General features: G+C 39.7%; 1 protein-coding gene across 1 annotated transcript in view; it reads right to left on the bottom strand.

Moving 5' to 3' along the window:
- The window catches only part of LOC103274560 (dihydropyrimidine dehydrogenase [NADP(+)]-like), a 114,183-nt gene that overhangs the window by 91,577 nt on the left and 1,005 nt on the right, over positions 1-21,601 (bottom strand). The window lies entirely within an intron of this gene.

Genomic DNA, 21,601 nt, shown 5'->3' with positions numbered 1-21,601 from the left:
ATTTATTGTAGAGATGAGGTCTTGCCAAGTTGCCCGGGTGGGTCTCAAACCCACGGGCTCAGGCAATCCACTTACCTCGGCCTCCCAAAGCTGATTACAGGCTGAACCACCAAGCCCGGCTGAGCATTACAATCTTAATACAGTTTTTCCTTTCTTAAAGTGTGCATACTTTTTTGGCACCCTCTGTACACATATTTGTTTCAATCAAGGAGTGTAGATGTCCTAGGGGACCAACTTCAATTCAGAAGTTTTCAGGACTCACATGTTTCCTCTTTGGAAAGCCAACGCATTTTCATGGCTGGCACTTCCCCTGCGTGTGAAGACCGCTCAGGGTCAGCCAGTACCTACCCTGGGACCACATCCTCAGATCTTCCAGTTCTGTGGGATGTTGAATGACTAAGTGCTACCTGACAGTGCTTGCTCATATGCAGAGAGGGTGCTGATTCCCATTTAGTGATGTTTGTTTTGCTCTTTCCAAGTTGAGGTAATTCTTGGTAGCACAGTGCCACCAACTTTCTGTTACCTGTAAACATTTCACAGTTTTGCACTTACTTCCTCAACAGAAGCCCTAATCCCTACTATTTTCCTTGGGTGGTTCTTAAAAGTCAACATTTAATCATGAGATCAATGCCACCCGTAGTTTATTCTTTTACTCCCAACTCAAAACTTCTGTATCTTGGCATCCTGTATACATTGTGTCAAAGAAGGAGTGATCATTTCTTTCCAAGGCAGAATACTTGTGAGAAAATGTCCTTAGTATGAAGATGTGCTTATACATGCCTGTGATCATATCAGATTTTTTAAAAGAATTGTATTAACTTTTGAAATTTTGGGTTCATTTTGAAAAACTACCACACCTTCCTCTCTTAATAGACTCTGTTGGCAACTTGTCACAGTTAGCCATGTATATTGTTTTAATCTGCATTCTACCCATATTTAGCATAATAAATACAAACTTAAAAAACACTCCCTGTTGAGGACAGGGGCATGACTCTTGCTATACACATACACACACACACACACACACACACACACACACACACACACACACACACACACAAACATGTTCATTACACAAAAGTCTTCCGAAACTATCCTCAGAGTTCTTCCTCCCCCACTCCTACTACTGCTGCATCTCACCTCGCCCTGGGCTTGTATACCTGTGATGCTCAACACATTCCTAAGGAGTAAATAAACATGTAAATCATTTCTCTGGGAATTTTTTGGGGGGCACAAGACTGTGAGGCCAGGAATTCTCTGGGGGAACTCCCAGAGATAAATATGAAGTCAAACACATAGAAAGTACACCACTGCTGATCAGTGTAGGAGGATTGCCTGAGGCCAGGAGTTCGAGACCAGCCTGGGCAACATAGCTGGGTGAGGTGGTTCATGGCTGAAGTTCCAGCTACTTGGAAAGTACACCAGCAGCATCGGGGGTTGGGGGGGAATGCTCCCGCATGCAGATCGGAAGTATGTCCAGCTACCTCATGGAGGTTTTCTTTTGTTCCTCTGTAGACTTATACACATCACCATGCCTGGGAAACCACTGTATGAATGGAAGCTTCACCCACAGTTGTAACAATGCCACTCTCAGGTCCCTGGCAGGTATATCTGGGCGCTTTCCTGCTATTACAGGTTCACCTGCCACACCCTGGTACCCTGGACAGTAGTGGGCACTTGAGGTCCATTGGTGGTTGCTTATCATAGGGGAATTGAAGTCCATTCAGATAGTCAGCAATTGCCTAAGTGGCTGATTTTATCTGGGAAGGGCAATGTGCTCATCAGTGTTTGGCTGGGCATGCATCTAAGCGTCCACACACACCTCGACAGGCACTGCCACTGCTGAGGAAGTCTGAAGTCATTCTCAGGAGTCTATGCAGATCCTGAAATTGGGCTTCTCCCCATTGTCTGAAGGCCTCCTTGCACCATTCTTATCAGGCTTTCTGTATCTCACCATCAAAGATGTAAATCAGCAGACCAGAAGAAATAGGTTTATAAGGCAATTGGCAGGGAGACAGGCATAAAAATAAACACATAAAGTCATAACCCAACTGGGTTTTCTGTAGGGGAGGTAAAAGTCAAGTGACGCAACATACAGGGACAGAACAGAAGGAGGAAGAGATGGGTTCGTGATCTTTGCCAGTAAACAGAGAATATGTGGTGAGGATCAGCCCAGCTGACAGGACAGTGACATGGCTGAATGCCGATGGTGAAGGAAAGCAGTTGTTACTGCAAGAGCAATATTAATTCTGAGTCTGCCGAACACAGCTGAGAAGTGTTGTGTTATTCCTACTGTAATCGACTGCTCAAGTCACTGGAAGGGAAGTAGAAAGCTCACCAATCTGGCCTACGGATGAATAAAATCTCAAACCACTGTCTCAAACTCAGAATCAAATCCCAAGCATTAAGAACAATGGCCTTGTCTGTACAGAATAAAAAGTGGAGGCAATGAAGTGCAGGAGGAATGTGTGTGGATTTTGTGAGCATATAGACCAGGACTAGACTCCTGCCTCTGCTCTTTCCAGATGATTTGGACAACATCTGGATCCCTCTGAGCCTTACTTTTCTCAACAGGAAAAGGAGAATTATAATTCATACCTTATATGGATCATTGTAAGGATTAAGTAGATAACACAAAAAGTCCTCAAAATAATATCAAGAATTATTTGAAAGTCCTTTATTTTTACTGTCATACTCATGATTATTCATTCTACTTTTTCTTGGAGCAAATAACCTTGTATGCAGGAATGCACTCTAACAGCCTTGTCTGTTTTATAAGGTGAATACTTAACGTCATTGAATGGAAGAAACAGAGCTCAACCTGGCGGTGCATTCCAGGGGCACAGTTTGGGGCATAGTTGGACCCTAGAATAACAAGATTGACTATAATGTCAAGACAAGGAAAGACAAGACCCTTTTAAAACAAAGCTCACTAGAACAAAGAAATCTCTCACATGGAAATGTTACTTTTGGACAAAATATAAGGATGTAACAAAAAGAACTGTGGTGTGTATGGCCACAGCTCAAGGAGCTAAGAAGTAGAGGTGAAAGTGGATCTGTGTGTTAGAGAATCTGAACACCCTTAAGGTCACATGGCAGGTGAACAATGCTGTCAACTCTCTTCACAGTTTTTATGGTCTCTAGCCCGGTCAGGAGAAGGAGACTCAATGCTGTAAACTTCAGAACACCTATCTTAATGAGTAAAGAAGTTTCAAGTAATGAAATACTTAAAACTCATCATATCAGGTTCCAATGTGCCTAGAAATGCTAAGCGGGGAAAGACGTGAGTTGATGGAGCATGGATCTGATTTCTGTGTATGGAAATTCACATGAATGTGTTTTTCTTGCACTGATTTTGAGAACCTGCCATAAAACTTTTGTTAATGCTAAGAGGAAAGACATAGCTAATGCTATGAATTCACTTAGATATCTCTGCCTTACATATTTTGGTAGCAAATTAAATTTATCACTTCATTATCCCTTCCTGGCAGTTGGAAGTTGTAGACTTTAATGGAAGGTGCCAGGGTTGCTAATAGAATCTTCTCGTCACAGATGAAGGAAATGGAAAAGCAAAATCCACAAAGATTAGACGGGATTTATGCTAAAAGACAACGACACCCAAAAGCACAAACTCAGAATGAAGCCTGTGCCCCATCAGCGGAAGGAATTAATTAGCTAACAGATTTGTAACTCTTTCTCTACTATAAATAAAAATGTAGCAACTTTCACCATGATCACGTAGCCAGAGCCATTGCCTATAGAATAGAATTAATGAGGACATTTACATACACTTTTCACTGTTTGTATTGCTCAAGACTTAGTTGCTTTGTCCCCCCCCAGCTGCTCCTGGCACCCCAGGTTAAAAAGGACATGTGTTCCTTTCTACTTCTGTAACTGACAGCACAATAGTGGGGAGAGGAGGGGTAGTTAAGTGGTTAGGGTACAGGGTCTGCAATCAGCAGAATTAGGATTGTATCCTGCTTCCACTGCTAAGCAGTTAAACGTCTTTAACCTCAGCGTTCATCTTTGAAAAATGAGGAGAAGTGTGTGTGTGTGCCCACAAATATATATATAAAATGTATATCCAATTATGTATAGTATTTGAAGAGCTTGGTATCATTATCTTAGTTTTTACAATTGATCGTCCTTCAATGATAAAGGGTTTATCCTGTTCACCACTCAATCTCAATTACCTACCACAGTGCCTGGCATGGAACAGATACCCAATATTTGTTGAATGAAGAGATGTTTATTTAAATGATTAAAATCCAAGCCATAATTAAAATTTCTGAGTTAGGCAAAGATATGCAAAATAAATTCTAATTAGCATCAAAAATCAAATCTGTCACAAAAATTATGTGAGTTCAGAAAAGATATGTGATGCTTATTTCCAGCCATAATTTTCCAGGAGAGGCATCTGAGATGATAACAGAAAGTCCAGAAACTTGAATATGAAAAACCAAAATGAAAGCAGTTTCTGACTTTTTACAAATTTGCAATACTAATGCCCATAAGATGCACAATATGTACCCAGTGAATGAAAATTCAACCTCAGGCATTTTATCTTCAGTTCTGTAAATGTTATAATTTTATCATCCATTCATAACAATGCTATTACAAAATAAAATGTCGATGCATATATTAAAGTGTTAGAAGTGTATTTGGTTTAAAATTTCCAGGGAAATTTCCCACTGGGTTTGTTTGTATAAGGGTGGGTAGGACATTATGGCTAAAGAGCCCAGCCCTGCAAGTAACACTCTCTCAACAATCCATTTAAGGTTCTGTTCTGGAAGCTTTGGCCTCAGGCGAGGCCAGCTTTTGTTAACAGAGGCTGCAGGCATTGGCTGATGCTACAAAGAAAAGCAAGCTGAATGCCAACCAGAGGGCAGAATCAAATCTTCCACCTTTAAGAAATGGCTTCTCATGTGAACTGAGCGGTCACACTCACTGCCCACACCACCCCTCAGGGAGCCAGATGTGCCCCCACTCCCTGTCGAATGCCTAGCCTGTCTTCCCAATGTGAGAGCCCCAAAGTCTTCCAGCTCTACACTCAGCTGCTGGAAAGCTGGCAGAGGGAAGCATGTTTGTTTATGCCCCCAGCCATTCATTTTCTTTAAGCCGGTTTCCAGCCAAGATTTTTATCTAGGTACCAGCCATTCTTTTCCACTGGTTAACTTCAGAAGGTTTTTAGTTCCCAAAGGCTACCTGATGGAAAGTAATTTAGGCATAAAAAATGTCTTTAGCATTTCTTATGTGATATGTCTTATTTTGTTCCTGGGAATGTTACTAAATGTTTACCCCCTAGTTTCTTTCAGAGTTGTTTGCTTTTCTTTAAAACAAAAATAACTTAATGTGTTTAAGCATATTTACACACAGTAAAATGCACACATTTTAAGTATACAGTTAGAGTTTAGACAACTATCTCCACCCATAAAACTATCTGCCCAATCAAGGTATAAGATTTAAAAATATCACTCCAGGAAGTTTCCTGGGGCCTTCTTTTAGACAAACTCTATTTACCAAAGTTCTGATTTATAAAATATAGATTTGTTACTCCCATTCCTAAACTCCACATAAACAAAATTACTAAGTATTGTTTGGTGTCTGGCTTCTTTCCCTTAACCTGTTTTTGAAATTCATCTATGAAAACTTTATGGATGTGTGTTTTTATTTCTCTTTGGTGCACCTAGGAGCAATTGCTAGTTCTCACAAAGAATTGCTGAAGAATTTTCAGAAGTAATCATACCATTTTATACACTCATTAGCAATGTTTGAGATTTCTAGTTGCTCCATACGCTTGCCAACATTTTATGTTGTCAGTCTTTTGAATTTTAGCCATTCTAACAGGTGCGCAATAATACATCTCATCATAGTCTTTTGCTGCACTTTCTAATCTTACTTAAGGCATCTCCTCTCTCTGTTTCTCTGTCCCTCTCTCTCTCTTTCTCTTTCTCTCTGTACTCTAATTCACTGCTGTTCTTTAGGTAGGTAGAGAAATACAATTCCTAACCATAGACCAGGCTACCAAAACTATAGTGATGTGCACAACCATCTGTGTACAAGTTGATAATGACAAAAAAAGGTACTTCCAAGAACATTTCCTTGGTCTCAGTGGGGTACAAAGAACCATCACCAACACAGCCTCACAGATAGATTTGCCAGAGCCTTGGTGAATTAATCCGACAGAGGTCTACTCCATGTCCATGCCAAAGGCATCAAGGAAGGATAAAGGCAAGGGAGGGGGCTTGTGGAAGGTCTGTCCTTTAATTTTTCCTTCTTTCCCTCACTTAACTGTTGCCTTCTCAGCCTTAACTCTTACATAAACCAGCTAGTGTTTCCCTCTTGGCCCAGAACAATCATCCTTGAAGCTCTTTAGAATCAGTGCCTCTCTTATTAATTAATTCAAAAGTCGGTGGGGGGAGCATTTAATATAATTTAGGCTAAATAAATTTCTTAAACACAATGCAAATGAATTGGACTGTCCTTTCCTGTGGCATCTCTCAACAGCTGAATGTGCTATATGGCATTTCACAGAAGTGTGCCTTGATTTGAGAACATCTGCAACAGTCTGGAACACGTTTTCCCTGTACTTGACTTTTAGCTCATTATAGCTCTCAGATGTTCCCGCAGCAATCCTGTGACATATTGGAGTGTTACTGAACAAACATCAGTGAAGCCTATGTCTTGAGTAGTGTCAATCTCAGTTGAAAATGTTTCAGCTTTCTTAGCATCAACACTAGAAGAATTTAATTAACCCACTGAAACTTTCAAAATGATAGTTAATGCGTAGAAGAAACGAGGAATCAGAAGAGCGGGGAGAGGAGCTGAGCTCTCGTCCTCCCACAGCCGATACTACCCCGGTAGCTGTTAGCAGGCACACCACAGAAGCCCTGCTGCCTGGCGTGGCCCCCTGTGCCTTGCCACGACTCTCGGGCTCACTCTGTTCCCCGCATGGAGACAGAGAAGGTGGAGGTGGCCGCCGCTGCTGCCAGGCTCCCCGGGTTCCCACACAAGGTCAGCCTCCAGCCTCTAATCAGCCATCACCCAGCTGCTCTTGTGCTTTCAGTAGGCAGGGCTGGGGCCCAGGGTCAGGAAAGAGCTGTCGGCAGCGACACGGCGCTCTGCCCAGCGCTGCCATTACATTAAGGAAGCAGCTGGTGGGATGACGAATGCCAAGGGCTCTGTGCAGTATAGAGTGCTCATATAATTGTCAGGGATAATCACGACTGCTGTTTCATTCTGAGGTTGCAGAAAGAGCGTGAACTGGGTGGTGGGGCAGCAAATCACCAGAAAGCTGAGAATATGGGTGTGGAGGCCTGGAGGGAGGGCTCTGGCAAGGGCATGGATTGCAAGATTCCCAACAACGAGAGTCCAATTGCCCTTGTGGGTTCGATGACCACCACAGCACTATGAGAGCCACATAAAGGACCAGGGAAGACTCATATGTAAGGAGCAAACATGTTTGTGGCAGGGACGTGTCCTAAAAGATGAACCCCAAGAAAGTTCTCTTCACGCACAGAAACCCTGCCTGTCTCCTGGCCTGTGCTGTGCTCTCTGCCTTAGCCTGGAGCATCTGAATATTTTGGAAAACATGCTCAAACTCCCCTCACCTCTCTGTCCTGCATATCTCTAGATAATTGCAATTATCAGACTGCATTACAAATAGCTCTTCAGTTGTCTAATCTCCACACTAGCCTGTGATCCTTTTAAGGTCACAGTCATATTGTTATTAATACTTGCATCTATAATGCTGGGCGGATGAGTAGGTACCAAAAATTGTTTGCCTGAAAAAAGTAAGGGAGAAATCAGGAAAAAAGAATGATTTACAATCAAAGGAGAAATTTCAAGTATGGAGGAGTGGTCAGTTGTCGAATGTAACACAGATTTATCAAATTGAAGACTGGGAAATGCCTACTGGGATTTGGTGATCACCAGATCACTGATAACTTGAGCAAGAGACATTCAAGTGATCTGGGGTAGGAAGTGGGTAGAAATCCAATTTTGATTGGCTGAAGACAGAAAAAACAATGAGAGACAGTGAGTAGAGATGATGTGTTCTAGAATCTGAATTGTGGAGGGAAGAAGAAATTCACACCTTTACTAATGTCTCTTGACAAACCTATGAGGTCTATACTATTATCCCAGGTTTTGGGGTCAGAAATAGGGGTTAAGAGAACATATGTAAGTTGTCCAAGGCTTATAGCTAATGAGAAGGACACCATGAGTTGGGAACTCACTCTGCTTGGTTTCCTCAGTTGGATTAGGCCAATTGTTGGCTATCCTCCTAACAATTTATTTAAAGCTGGGCTGTCTTAGTCTGATTGGGAGGTTCTAACAAAACAAAATAAACAAACATTTATTTTTCACCATTCTTCAGGCTGGGAAATTCAATGCGGGACCACAGCGTCAGTGGATTTAGCATCTGGTAAGAGCCTACTTCTTCTGAGAGGCATCTTCTCACTTATCTTCATACACGGAAGGGGCACAAGGACATTCTTATAAGGACACAGATTCCATTGCCTCCCAAAGGCCTCACCTCCTGACAGCATCACACGGGGGCTGGAATCTCAGCACATACTTTGGGAGGCAACAAACATTCAGGCTATATCGGGCACAAGGGCGGAAGAGACAGCTCATCTGTATGTTATGGGAAGAAAGGTTGTCTGGTAGTTGCAAGAACTTTGACAAGTGATCAGATAGCAGGAGATTTCACGGTGACTACATCCTGGATCTAGCTGCCAGCAGAGGGAAGGAGTGCTCTAAAGGCCAGCTCTTCCATCTCATAACCTCACAAGGCCTAAGAGCTATCTGCCCCAAGCAACAGTTACAAGTTACCTGGAGTTTCATGCGCATTTTCATGGGCTGGCAGTACTGTGGTAATGACCAACACTGAAATCTCAGTAGTTAACAGTATAAGTTCCTCCCTCGCTCACTTTTTGTGAGTTGGTTGTGTCTCTGATTGTGCTCTCTGGGGTAGTTCAGCCATCTAGGTCCCCATTCAACGTTGCTGCCATCTCACTGTGAGTGTCAATCTAGACCACCCATTCTATGTAGCTACCATCTCAATGTGAGACTTCAGTGTCCATCCAGGCCCCCATTCCATGTTGCCACTGTCTCAACCTGAGACTTCGGTGTTCATCTTGGCCACCCATTTTATGTTCCTGCCATCTCAACGTGAGACTTTGGTGTCTGTCTTGGCTACCCATTTTACATTGCCACTCTCTCAACGTGAGACTGCAGTGTCCATTCTGGCAGAGAAAGGGAGTGGGGAGAATTGAGTGCTGCCTCTAAATGCTTCCACCCAAAGAGTCACATGCCATACTGTGCCCACATTTTATTGAGTGACATACTCATATGAAACATCCAAGGGGCAGGGATATTTACTTCTATAAAACTAGGAAGGGACAAATAACAGGAAATACTAGCCAGCACTAGCAGTATCTACCACAAACATCAACAGCCTGAAAAGCCAGATGGCCTTGAGAGCTTACGGTATACCTCAACGAAGATTGTATACAGTAGTACTAGAATGGTGTTACTTTCCCAGAAAGACTGGATTACCACAAATGCCATTTGTTTGTTTTTGTTTGTTTCACTTGGAACCTACATTAAATGGAAAGAAAGCACTGATAACATTTAAGGTCTGAAAGGTGGCCTTATGGACAGCCTTGAAATGATGGCTGCCTCTCTTCAGCTCAGCAGGGCTGGGCAGAGGAAGAGACTGACAAGTTAGGACCTGGAAAAAGCTCTCTGACTTGAGATGAAATGGGATAAAATTGATAAACAGGGAAGACAAGCAAAATGCTTTAAAGATGTATGGCAACAAATCTTCAAAAGACATGGTCTTGACAGTGAAACAATCCACAGTGGACCAGCCAGCATGGTGTAAGGAGCTGGGAGTGAAGGCTTCAGGGTACATCTAGGCCAGAAGCAACTTCCCAAACAGCACCTGAAGCTGCAAATCAAAGCCATCTCTGTGCAGCATTAGTCAAATTCTCTATGTGAACTGTCGTCACATCTTCTCGGAAACATTTTGAGGGGTCACCTGTGGCTATGAAGTGCAGAACTACTTTTAAGATTACACAGCATAAAATAGAAGGGTGAGAAATAGGTGGTTAACTAGATCAATAGGGGTAACCAAACAGAGTAACCAGGTCTCTAAGGAGAAGAGAAAGGAGATGGATATGTCATCTGAATATCTAAACTGACCTGGTTAAATGTGAAATTGCCAGTTATTTAGTGAAACTGAAGATATTCTGGCCTTTCTTTCCTTAGCTTCCAGGGTTCTGGTAAAGTTGTTGAATACCAGTTTTGATCCATATAATTTTGAATCAAAAAATATATTTCATTATAATTTGTGTTGTTTGATATTTTTGGTACATCAAATCCCTCCTTTGTTATTTCAAACAGTAGACATTTTTTTCTCAAATCTTAGATGAAGACAAATTGGCATAAATCTCAACGTAATTATAATTTTGTTGTCCCTTTACATTATCGAAATGACTCCTTTGACTCCTATAATTACCAGAAAATTATATCTTCAATCTAATACTCCCTTTATTCAAGTGGGCAGATGGGCTTAACCAGAATATAACAAATACATGTTTTTCTCAGGAAGTGTCTCAGGGTCATAGCTCAGAATTACAGAGAGATATTTTTGCTTTACTCCATAAAATCAGGATTAGGAACAAAGCTAACCGGTTTGCTATAAATGTCCACTGATTTTGTAGAGTTCACAGGAAGAAGGGCAGGGCATGGGTTCAAGGCTAGAATTTGAATTCCAGTTTTAACTTCCATGCTTATAGTAATGGTTTCTTTTTAAATCTTCAATCTCCACCCAGAAAAAGAAAAGAAATACTAATTTTTTTCATGGTTTAAAAGTGACATCAAAATGAACGTGGGTAAGTTTTACTGAAGATGAAAAGCACTTTTGCACAAGTTCTAAGTATATAATTAATATTAATAAGGTGCATTCTGATTAAAGTAGTTATATTTGATGAAGTATAAGAAATTATACTTAACCACTTACTTTCATGAGTGTGACAAGGGAAATAATTACATTTGTGCTTGGCAATTCAATATCGAGTTTATGTGGTAAGGAGAAATGGGGAGCATAATTTGTATAAGCATGATGGAATAAAGAAAGATAAGAGAATGGAAAAACAATGAAAATGTGACCATCTTTACACTCATCTCAGGCATTCTCAGTGAGCTCTAGTGAGGTAGCTGCAGTGGTTTCAAATCCAAAAGCACGTTGCTGCCCAAGTCCAAGACCAGGTGACCTGTGGGAGTGCCACCTTTGTACCCGGACCTGGCGTGTCGTATCTCATCCTGTCTCTGTGTCCACGCAGACACTGACAAGTGGTCACACACCTCTACTGGACTTGGCTCTGCGTCACCGGCTTCCTCTCCACAGGCTCCTGCAGGACCCCGTACTGGCTAGAGTGGCCCTGTGAGATGAACTGCCTGGCCCTGGGTGGAAGACATCAAGTTACGAAGGTTTACAGCTGCTCTGGCCATAATCAAGGCAAAACAGCCTCTCCCCACACGTAGCACAGGGTTCCTACATTCAGCTGTCAGCCCACGGTATCTGAATTTGGCACGAATGGTGAGGGAGGTGCTGGCAGGAGCCCTTGTGCTATGAACACACCCCCATTGTGCGGATAGCCCTGACTCGCATCCTGCAACTCTATAATGAAATAATATTAGAAAAGAAAAATTCATATGTTGCTGACTTCTGGCTTGGCAATAGCAGCAGCCTCTTTCCCTCCTGCTTATTTTAGAACCAGTGACAACCACTTGTAGCAACTTACGGTCCAAGTTTCAAATGGACCATTTTATCTCCATTTTACCAGAAGGCAAACACTTCTGAATTACATAGGAGCTGCTTGGGAAAGGAGAGACTTCAAAGGACAAAGATGCCAGCTCTTGACCACATCAAACAAATCTAAGCTAGTGTGACCATGTGATCAATAGAAGGGTAAGATAATTGCTAAAAATAATGTGTAAGCACCACTGGAAAAATCCACACAAAAGAGCAAAGAAGTCAACTCATAAATCATTGTTCAGCTGTTTGTATCTACCCCAAGATTTTCCAAATGATTTGTATATGGATATATCACATATCCAGTATTACTCAAAATATCTATCTATCCATGTATCTATCTAGTATCTATCTAATATCTATCTATCATCTATCTGTCCATCTATCTAATATCTATCATCTATCTATCTATCTATCTCTTTTATCTATCTATCCATCCATCTCCATGCTACAAATAGTTACAATAATGCATTTCTTGCCTACTACATGCTATGCACATTACATATATGATTTTTAAGTTTCACAGTCTTTGTGCATATGCAGGACTACGGGATCCATTCAGTGGTTCAAGTTGACCCAGTAGTAAGACATCATGCCTGGACTTGAACCCAGACCTGCTGGATTTCAAACACTCTTTGCTGAAGTGCCTTTTTCACTACAGCACATTGACTTCTTTGTGGGATCATTGCACACTGATGAGACGATCAGAAGCTCAGAACTACAAGACAGGGCTATCAAGTGTTATCCAACATGTTTTGCTTGTAAGCAGGAATAATCACTAGTTGTAAAACAGGTGTCTGGCTTATTTTTATAGGATACTTGACATTCCAACATTCTATCTAAGATATCACTCAAACCATCTGTTGATATTTGGAGATGTAGATTAAGTCCCCATAACATCTATGCAATGCACCCTGATCTGATAATTTTGAGAAGTCTGAACTATCAGTGACTCATACTTTCCTCTCCCCCATGGCCTAAGAAATGAACGAAAACAATTAAAAGACATGTAGCCACATGCAGACTGGCTACAGTCATAAAAAGTGACCTCAATAATAATTTTTTCTATTTCAATCATTATTCAAGCAGCTGGTAGAAATGTACATGTTATCTGAAACTTTAGTAACAACATAACTTGACCACTGGCAGTCTTGGGGGAATAAGTGCAGGACCAATCTGCGATGGGAGATCACATGGACAAGGAAAACAGGGTCACAGGATGAACCTGAAGAAGAATGGTTTTCACCTCCCTCCCTCCTCCTCTTCTCCAGGCTACCTCCACAAATGTCCATCAGCAAAAATAGAAAACAAAGTATTTATGGTAGCTGGATGGGGGTAAGTTGTAAGGATCTACCAGTGGATCTTCATTATAGGATTTTCATTTTAAGATCCTACATACTCATTGGCAAAATTAAATTATTTCTGATTATTTCAGTTTACAGTTTGAAAGTATGTATACATTTATTCTGGTCACAAGTTCTTTATGAGATACAAGTACATTGGATATTTTCTCCCATTCTGTTTTTGAGTTTTCATTTTCTTTACCATATCTTTTGGTGAGCACAGACGTTAACTGTGATGATGTATAACTCATCTATTTTTTTTCCTTGTATGATTATCGCTTTTTGTATCTTGTCCAGGAAATGTTTTCTTGCCCCAAGATCATGAAGGTATTTACTTTTGGTTTCTTTTGTAGATTGGAGGAAAGGGGTATATGACTTCTGCTCAATTTTGCTCTTAACCTAAAACTGCTGCAAAAGAAAATTATGATAGTAGCTTCCTTTTTATTTTCATATGCATGATATATTTAAAATTGCTATTGTGTCTTGAATGAGGTAGGCATGAGGTTAATTTGTTTTTGTGAGTGTCCATTAATTTTGGTTTCATCTGTTGAAAGGAATTTTCTTTCTCCATTGGACTGCCTTTGCAACTTGGTCAAAAATCAATAGAGTGTATATGTGTGGGTATATTTCTCGACTTTCTATCTGTTCCATTGATCTATTTGTCTATCTTGACACCAAAACACACTTGCTTGATTACTGTAGATTTATAGAAAATTTTGAAGGCAGATAGTACAAATCCTCTAACTTTGTGTTTCTTTTTAAAGATTGTTGTAACCCTTCTAGTTCTTTTGAATTCCAAAGTAAATTTTAAAATCAGTTTGTCAACTTCTACCAAGATATGTTTTGGGATTTTTATTGGGATTGTGATATATGTACAGATTAATTTGAGGAGAAATGACATCTTTACACATCTCACCATTGACTTAAGTCTTCTTTAAATTTTTCTCAGCAATTCTTTGCAATTGCAGTGTGCAGACATTGAATATATTTTAAATTGTTCCTAAGTATTTTCTAGTTTTTAGATGCTACTATAAATGACACTTAAAATTTTAATTTTCTATTGCTTATAGTTCAAATTGTGCATATAGAAATATAAATGGTTTCTGTATCTTGTTTTGGTATTGTGAAACTTTGCTAAATTCATTTGTTAACCTAACATTGTAATTATAGGTTCTTTAGGATTTTATATGTACACAAGCTCTTACCATCTGCAAATAAAGACAGTTTAAGTCCTTCCTTTCCAATCTAGATATCATTTATTTCTTTTTGTGTCCTTGTTGCACTGGTGAGGACATCAAGTAAAATACTGAATGGAAGTAAAAAAAAAGTGGGTAATCATGACTAGCAATGATCTTAAGAGAAAATAATGTATCTTTTCAACATATGCATGATGGTAGCTATAGAATTTTTTGTATATGCCCTTTATCAGATTGCGGGAATTTCCTTCTATTAATGAATTGCTGAGGTCTATTATTATAAATGGATGTTGGATTTTTCCAGTCTAAGAACTTTACCTAGAATACATCAAGACCTCCTAAAGTTCAATTAAATAATTTAAAAATGGGCAAAAGATTTGAATGGAAACTTTACAGAAGAAGATATATGGAAGACCAATAAGAACATAAAGAAGTGTTAAACATAATTAGTTATCAGGCTAGTGAAAATTAAAATCACAATGGGATACAATAACATTCTTTCAAAATGCTCATAGTGAGCTGTAGTGATAGACAAGAATGGCTAAAACTAAAACAAAAGATTATCAAATGCTTGATGGAATATGGAAGAACCAAACACCTACTCTGTAAAATGGTACAGCCACTTAAAAAATCTGGAAATTTTTTGTAAAACTTATACATCTACCTAAAGACTCAGAAATTATATTTCTGTGTATCGCTAAAGAGAAATAAAAATATATGTTCACAAAAATAGTTATGCAAGAATGCTTGTAGCAAAATATTTATAGCATCAAAGGGAAAACAGTCCAATGATATTTCAACTAAATAAACAAATTGTGGTATATTTATAAAATAGAATATTATTTACCAATAAAAATGAACTACCAACATCCACAAAAACATGAATAAATCTCAGCAACACTGGACTGAATGAAAACTGCCACTCACAAAAACATACATTCTGTAGAAATCTATTTATATAATGCTAAAAAAATGCAAACAAACTAACGTATGGTGACAGATGCTAGATGGTGTTTGCTTCTGGTGGTGGGAGGGGCACAGATAACTGCTAGGCACGTGCAAAAGGCAATCTTCTGAGCTGTTGGCAATGCTCAACGTCTTTGTAGAGGCAAGGATTTCACGGGTATGTGCGTTTGTCAAAACTCATCAGGTGATTCACTTAAGACCTGTGGATCTTTTCTGTATGGAAATTATATCACAATTTGGAAAAATAAATGGCATAGGAGACATAAAACTTTTAATGTTACAAATAGGAAATACTATTGTCCTCTGTGTGGCTGCTATAATTGTGCCTTTTGAAATGGTCATGCTGCGAACATTATATATTCCTTGTGGATACTTCTTTCTTCTTCTCTGTGTTAAATAACTTTCCAGAAATGATGTTAGACATTAGTATATAAAATTACCACAACTGTACAGCAGCAGTTTTATGAGATTGTATTACTTTTGGCTTTAAAATAACTGAGAATGATGCGTCTTGTCATCTGGATACAATTTTGGTTTTTATCATCAAAACAAAGCCTTGTTTTTAGGGTTGCTATGAAAACATCATAACAGTGATCCTGATTTTCCCCTAATGAAAGTTTTTTAATGAGTGCAGATTATATTCACTTGTGAATATCACTGATCTGTATTTCATCATGTTTTAATACCTACTGAGAGTACAGTAATTTGGCACATTTACTGTTTTCTTCTAAAATGACTGCTGTACTTGAAAGGGCTTAGCTGAAATTTTAATTATAAATTGGCTCTATTTTCCTCCTAAAAAGGACACCACAGATAGTTTGTGCAATTTATGTCTGTAAACACATAGCACTGGGCTAGGTGCTCGAAGATTCAGGTATGAGTATGACATGATGTTTCTTTCAAAACGCTCATAGTGAACTGTAGTGATAGACAAGAAGACAGATAACTAAAAGGGAGTGTAATACTTGCAATGCTAGTCATATGGAAACAGGCTAGCCAGCCATGTAATATATCTAGTTAGCTGTGCCAACAAACAAAACGAAAGCAAAATTAAGAACAAGTCGTCACTTCTTCTGATGCCTTAAAAATGCCCTGCAGACAAGCTTGTATGTTTGATCGAATATATTACAGTGAGAATTATGAGTATTTGACAACAAAAAGAGAGTGTGTAATGTTCATTTCTTGGTAGATGTGTATAATTTAAATACTGAAATACTGATTTAATCCTAGAGCGTAGTGATCCCTTTTGCCATAATGATGCTATTCTCTAGAAAGTATTAATGGCAAAATTATAATCTTTCTTCTCATCAGAACTCAGTCTTTCTGCCTTCGTTAATGCTGGATGAGTGTAGGAAAATTGAGACATCCCTCTGGCATGTTCTGATATGTTGCGTGTTGTACAACAAGCCAATATGGCCTAACAATGGGTGATTCTTTATACTTTATTCTTCTTGGAATTTACAAGGTCAACTTTACTCATCTTTCCTCTACAGAAGATAAAATAATCCCGACCTCTCTTTAAATCATGATTTTAGCATCTACCACAAGGCATCTTGGAAACTGAAGTGTTTCTTTTTTGGCTGAATATTTAAAAGACAGTTATTGGCTGATTCAGTTTGGATAGAGATAAATCTAGAAATTCTTAAGCCTTGGTAAAAAATACACAGAAGAGAAAGAAAGTTCTTTGTGAGTTGTTTGCTTCTCAGTAAAATGAGCTATCTTAGCTTGAATTAAAACAAAAAGAAGAAGATGATGATGACAAAAGAAAGAAAAGAAAAACGGGCTATCGGAAACCAGAGAAAGGAGTGACTTGGCTTTCCTGGAGGGAAAAGAAGAAGGTCATGAATGGCTTTACAAAGGAAGAGACACTTAAGACAGATCTTAAAATAAGTTAGTGACTGATCAATACATTCATTCAGCAATTCAGCTACCACACCCTGGCTCCTACATGGTAGACACTGCCTTAGGCACCGGCCACATATGGGATCTAACCCTCAAGAAGCTTATTATCTAGGCATATTTTGCCAAGCCAAGAAGGCACAAGGGTTGCTCAGTTGGCCACCTCACTCCTGTCCTGACTTCTTCTCATCTCACTCTACTAAACTAAACTCATACATATAAAGGGACTTCAAGTTCAATCATGGTTTCTTTGTATTTATATTCTTTTCACTTTTTAAAATTTTTATTTATGTATTTTTTATTTTAAAAATGTGGGGTTCAATACAGTATTAGGTATACAAGTGGTCATCACACAGGTAAAGTTTGGGCCTCCCTTTAGTTCCCACTTTACCTGGTTTGAGATTAGGTACCCTTATTGTGTCCCCATCCCCACCCTGGCAATGTCCTGCTACCGCTAATCCCTTTCTTACAGTATTATGGTGAATGTTCAGGGTCTGCTTATGAGTGACTTTTCATTTCTTGAAAGTAGTGGCTTGATATGATGAGAGACTACTAATTCTTATTGGTATCACTAACACTGTTTTCTTAAAACATTCATTTGTTCATTTATTCATTCACATATCTAGCCCACATTTACAAGCCTCTTTTGTGTATCAGGGCGTGTCCAAGGAATCAGGATACAAAGACAGATGAGAAAAGTGAGTTTATAGCTTAGTAAAGAAACAGACATGTAGCATTTCAAATGCTGTGTGATACAACGCTGTGTGCTGCAATGGGGTTCAAGAAGAAAGAAGAAATTAATTCAGGTGTGGAGGCCAGGGAATAGTTTCAAGAGAAGATGATGTGGGAGACCTGGAGGGCCATTACAGATGCAGGAGCAGCATGTGAAACGTGTGCAGGTTCCAGGCCACCGGCAATTTTTTGTCTCTGCTGTTTCTCTTTCAAGACTCTTGCTCAGGAGTTCCTGCTCTCAGCCCAAGCATGGAACAGTGAAGACATTTTCTTCGATGCCTTCCCAATCACAAAATCTGCTGCTCAAATATTAGAGTGCTCAAATCCTTTCATATGTCTCAAGCACATCATCTCAACGTAAGTCTTATTTTCTACACTTAAAAATGCCAAATACGAATATTCTCTTTCCTAATAGCATTAAAATAGCTACCTTGCCTCCAACTCTATAGATGAATTTTTGGATAAAGGTATATTTGCAGTTATATTTTCACTTAGATACTTTTCACAAGCCCTTATCCTTGGAGCCAGATATATTGAGTCAGATATAGTGATCCAACATTGTTTTTTGGGCTTTAGAAAAGAAAATGGGTTCACATTCCCCATTTTACCAAGCATTCCCCCTCTGGCCCCAGCTAGGTGTGGAGTAGCAGCCTGGTATCAGCCGTGTTAGTCTCCCTGCATCAAACACTTAAATGTTCTCCAAGAGCAACAGATAAAGATGACAAAAGCCTCACATCAGGCCAGGCTAGGTTTTCTGTTCATTTAGTTCTGTGAAACCATTTGGTTTTAGTCATTCTGGGCTTCAGAATTGTTAATGAGGGATTGTGGAACTGCATTGTGGTTGTTTTCATTATAGTTTTAGAAACGGGTTTAGGAAGATGAAGAAGCTTGCCCGATTGCCTGGCTTGTAAGTAATGAAGTATGCCATGAGTCTAGCAATCGCACACTCAACTCAGCTGATATTCATGTCCTGCACAGGGTCCTTGCCAGCACCCTTCTTCTGGCTGTTCTGACCCCTGTGGTCTTCCCTGGGCTTCTTCCCTGCCTCTCTTCCTGCTTCGTGTCTCCCTCCAGAGGCATTTATTACCAGCTTTCTCCATTGAGAGATGCTTATGTTCTGCTCATAGCTAACTTCTCCAGCCTCTGACTTTTCTATTCCCTTATTCACTCCTCTTGGCAATACTGGTTTTTGAATCCCTCCATCAGAGTCATGATGCTAAGTTGCAGATTCCCAATGAACCTCTGACCTGATGAATCAGAAAGATGCAAGTACACCAGGGAACCTACATTTCCCACAAGCACGTTGCACAGTGTTTTAGCACCAAACTTGGGATCAGCAGCCCTGAGGTGTGAGAAGCTGCTCACTGTAAAGGACTTGCTCTCCTGCAGCACAGATGACTGGAACCACGAAGACACCACCTAAAGAAGACATTGCTGGGGCCATTTGATCAGCTCATAAGTCAGGTAAGCATAAGGAGAGCATATTAATATGCTAATCACTTGAAAGATACCATGATTTACTTGGTCAAATTCTTGTTTCTCTAGCCAAAGTCTCATGTCCTTTCCATTGGCAAACACTACACTGTGATAGGTTCCTTCTGAACATCTACTCTAGTTAATTCTAGCTTGACCTACCAGTGAAAGAATAAAAATTGTATTTTCAAAACAAATGCTTCCTAACTAAAGAGGCCAGCTAACTCTAGGGTGTCTTTCTAAAAAGAATCTGCACTTTCATTCTCTTTCTAGCTTGCAAACACTACAAAGAACCGATACTGCTCCTTTAGCTAAGGAAAGCATCATATGAGTTGCATTTAAAGACACACACACACATTAGCCAAACTAAGAAGGAACAATTAGGAAGCCACCTGAACCCTGGATCCAGAGCACTTTGATTCACTACTAGCAATATTAACCTAGTGGGGGATTTGTCCCTCTTGTGTTAGAGACGTTAGCTTGCACTAGAGACTCCAGCAGCACAGATTGGCGACCAGACCACCTGCCTGTTCCTCAACTTGGGGCTGAACAAGGAGTCACTAATATAATCACAGGCAAAATCCTCTTTTTCTACAACAAATGATAATGGTGAAAATTGCACTGACAATTTTGACGAAGACTGGGCTTCACAAGTCTGAATCTAGATCCAAACCACTGGCAAATCCATTTCCATGCATGTCCTCAACACAGTGTTCCCAACATCACACATCTTTTATTTGAACTTGTGAGTTTTGAAATGAGTGTGAAAATCCTTTAAAGACAAACCTTTACAGTGCAATGAGATTGCTCACATTCCAACTCACATGGCAACTGGTCAAACTTGAGACAACGATGTTACATATGGTCACAGACTATCATGTCAGGAACAATTTCCTTGAGATATTTACACTGAATGATATAAAGTCATTTGTGAATTTTTTAAAGTTATAAACAACCTTAGGATATTGATAGTCATTGATAAAGGCAAGAACACTCACTGTCTAAATACTGCAGACTCAGTTTATGATAATATGATGAGTTACACTAATAATGCTGCCTAGGCACTGTCATGCTAATTACAATATTATAAATATTAATGCCACAGCCTTTCTGTTTGATTACCACTCATGGAGTCATTCATCATGATATTTTCCTGGAACTTGCATTGTAAGATTTTATTTCTTCCCCCCTTTTCTTTTCCATTACTGGACTTGCAATCATACACATTCTTCTTCATGAAGACTTTATTTTTGGCTATCTGTTAGGAGAGGAAAAGTGCTATTTTCCATGAAAAGAAGCCAAATATAAGTCAGTTATAAGATGTTTCTCTTAGTCTCTGAGTCCCTAACCCAGTCACCCAAGGCAGAGCGTCCAGGGTTTTTGTTTCCCATTCTTTTTCATGTGACCTGTTTCAAGCTAAGATTCATTTGAATTATTAAATGCTTCCTTAAAGAATCTTTTTATACTGCTTCTCTTTTTTAAGTTAATTATTGATGTAGTGACAAGCTGAAAAGACTAGGAATTATAATTTTTCCTCCCCTTATTCAGGGCTCAAGAAATGTCTTCTGACAATAGTTGTCTATTTAGAATAACACAAAGGAAATACAAAGGCGAAATGCTAAATGTTGTTTTAGAAAAGAGCTGTAAAATCACTGTATTATACAAAATGTAAATGTAGTGTGTATTTCTCAGAAAATAGCAGTTAGTGAGAAAGTTGGGGCATAACCTTTTGAGCCAGGTTTAACCACATAGCAAAAGCAGTTACAAAAGACACTGATTAGATTTTAATTTTAAAAAACTTCATCATATTATTCAGGACTCCAGTGATTTGATTGTCTTGAAAATAGAAAGGTAATGTTAGCATTCCCAGAGTTTGTTAAAGAATAGAGAAACTGGTGGGCTCGGTGGCTCAGCCTGTAATCCCCCGCTTTGGGAGGCCGAGGTGAGTGGATTGCCTGAGGCTGCGGGTTTGAGACCCACCCAGGCAACTTGGTGAGACCTCATCTCTGCAATAAATCAAAAACTAGCCAGGCATGGTAGCATGTGCCTGTAGTTCCGGCGACTTGGAAGGCTGAGTGGAAGGATCGCCGGAGCACAGCAGGTTGAGACTGTGGTGGCCGGGAGCATGCCACTGCACTCCAGTCTGGGCGACAGAGTGAGACTTCAAC

This window comes from Carlito syrichta, unplaced genomic scaffold (assembly GCF_000164805.1).
Source record: "Carlito syrichta isolate Samal-C Ts95f unplaced genomic scaffold, Tarsius_syrichta-2.0.1 Scaffold314804, whole genome shotgun sequence".
Lineage (NCBI taxonomy): Eukaryota > Metazoa > Chordata > Mammalia > Primates > Tarsiidae > Carlito > Carlito syrichta.
This window is presented reverse-complemented; position numbering and strand designations above follow the sequence as displayed.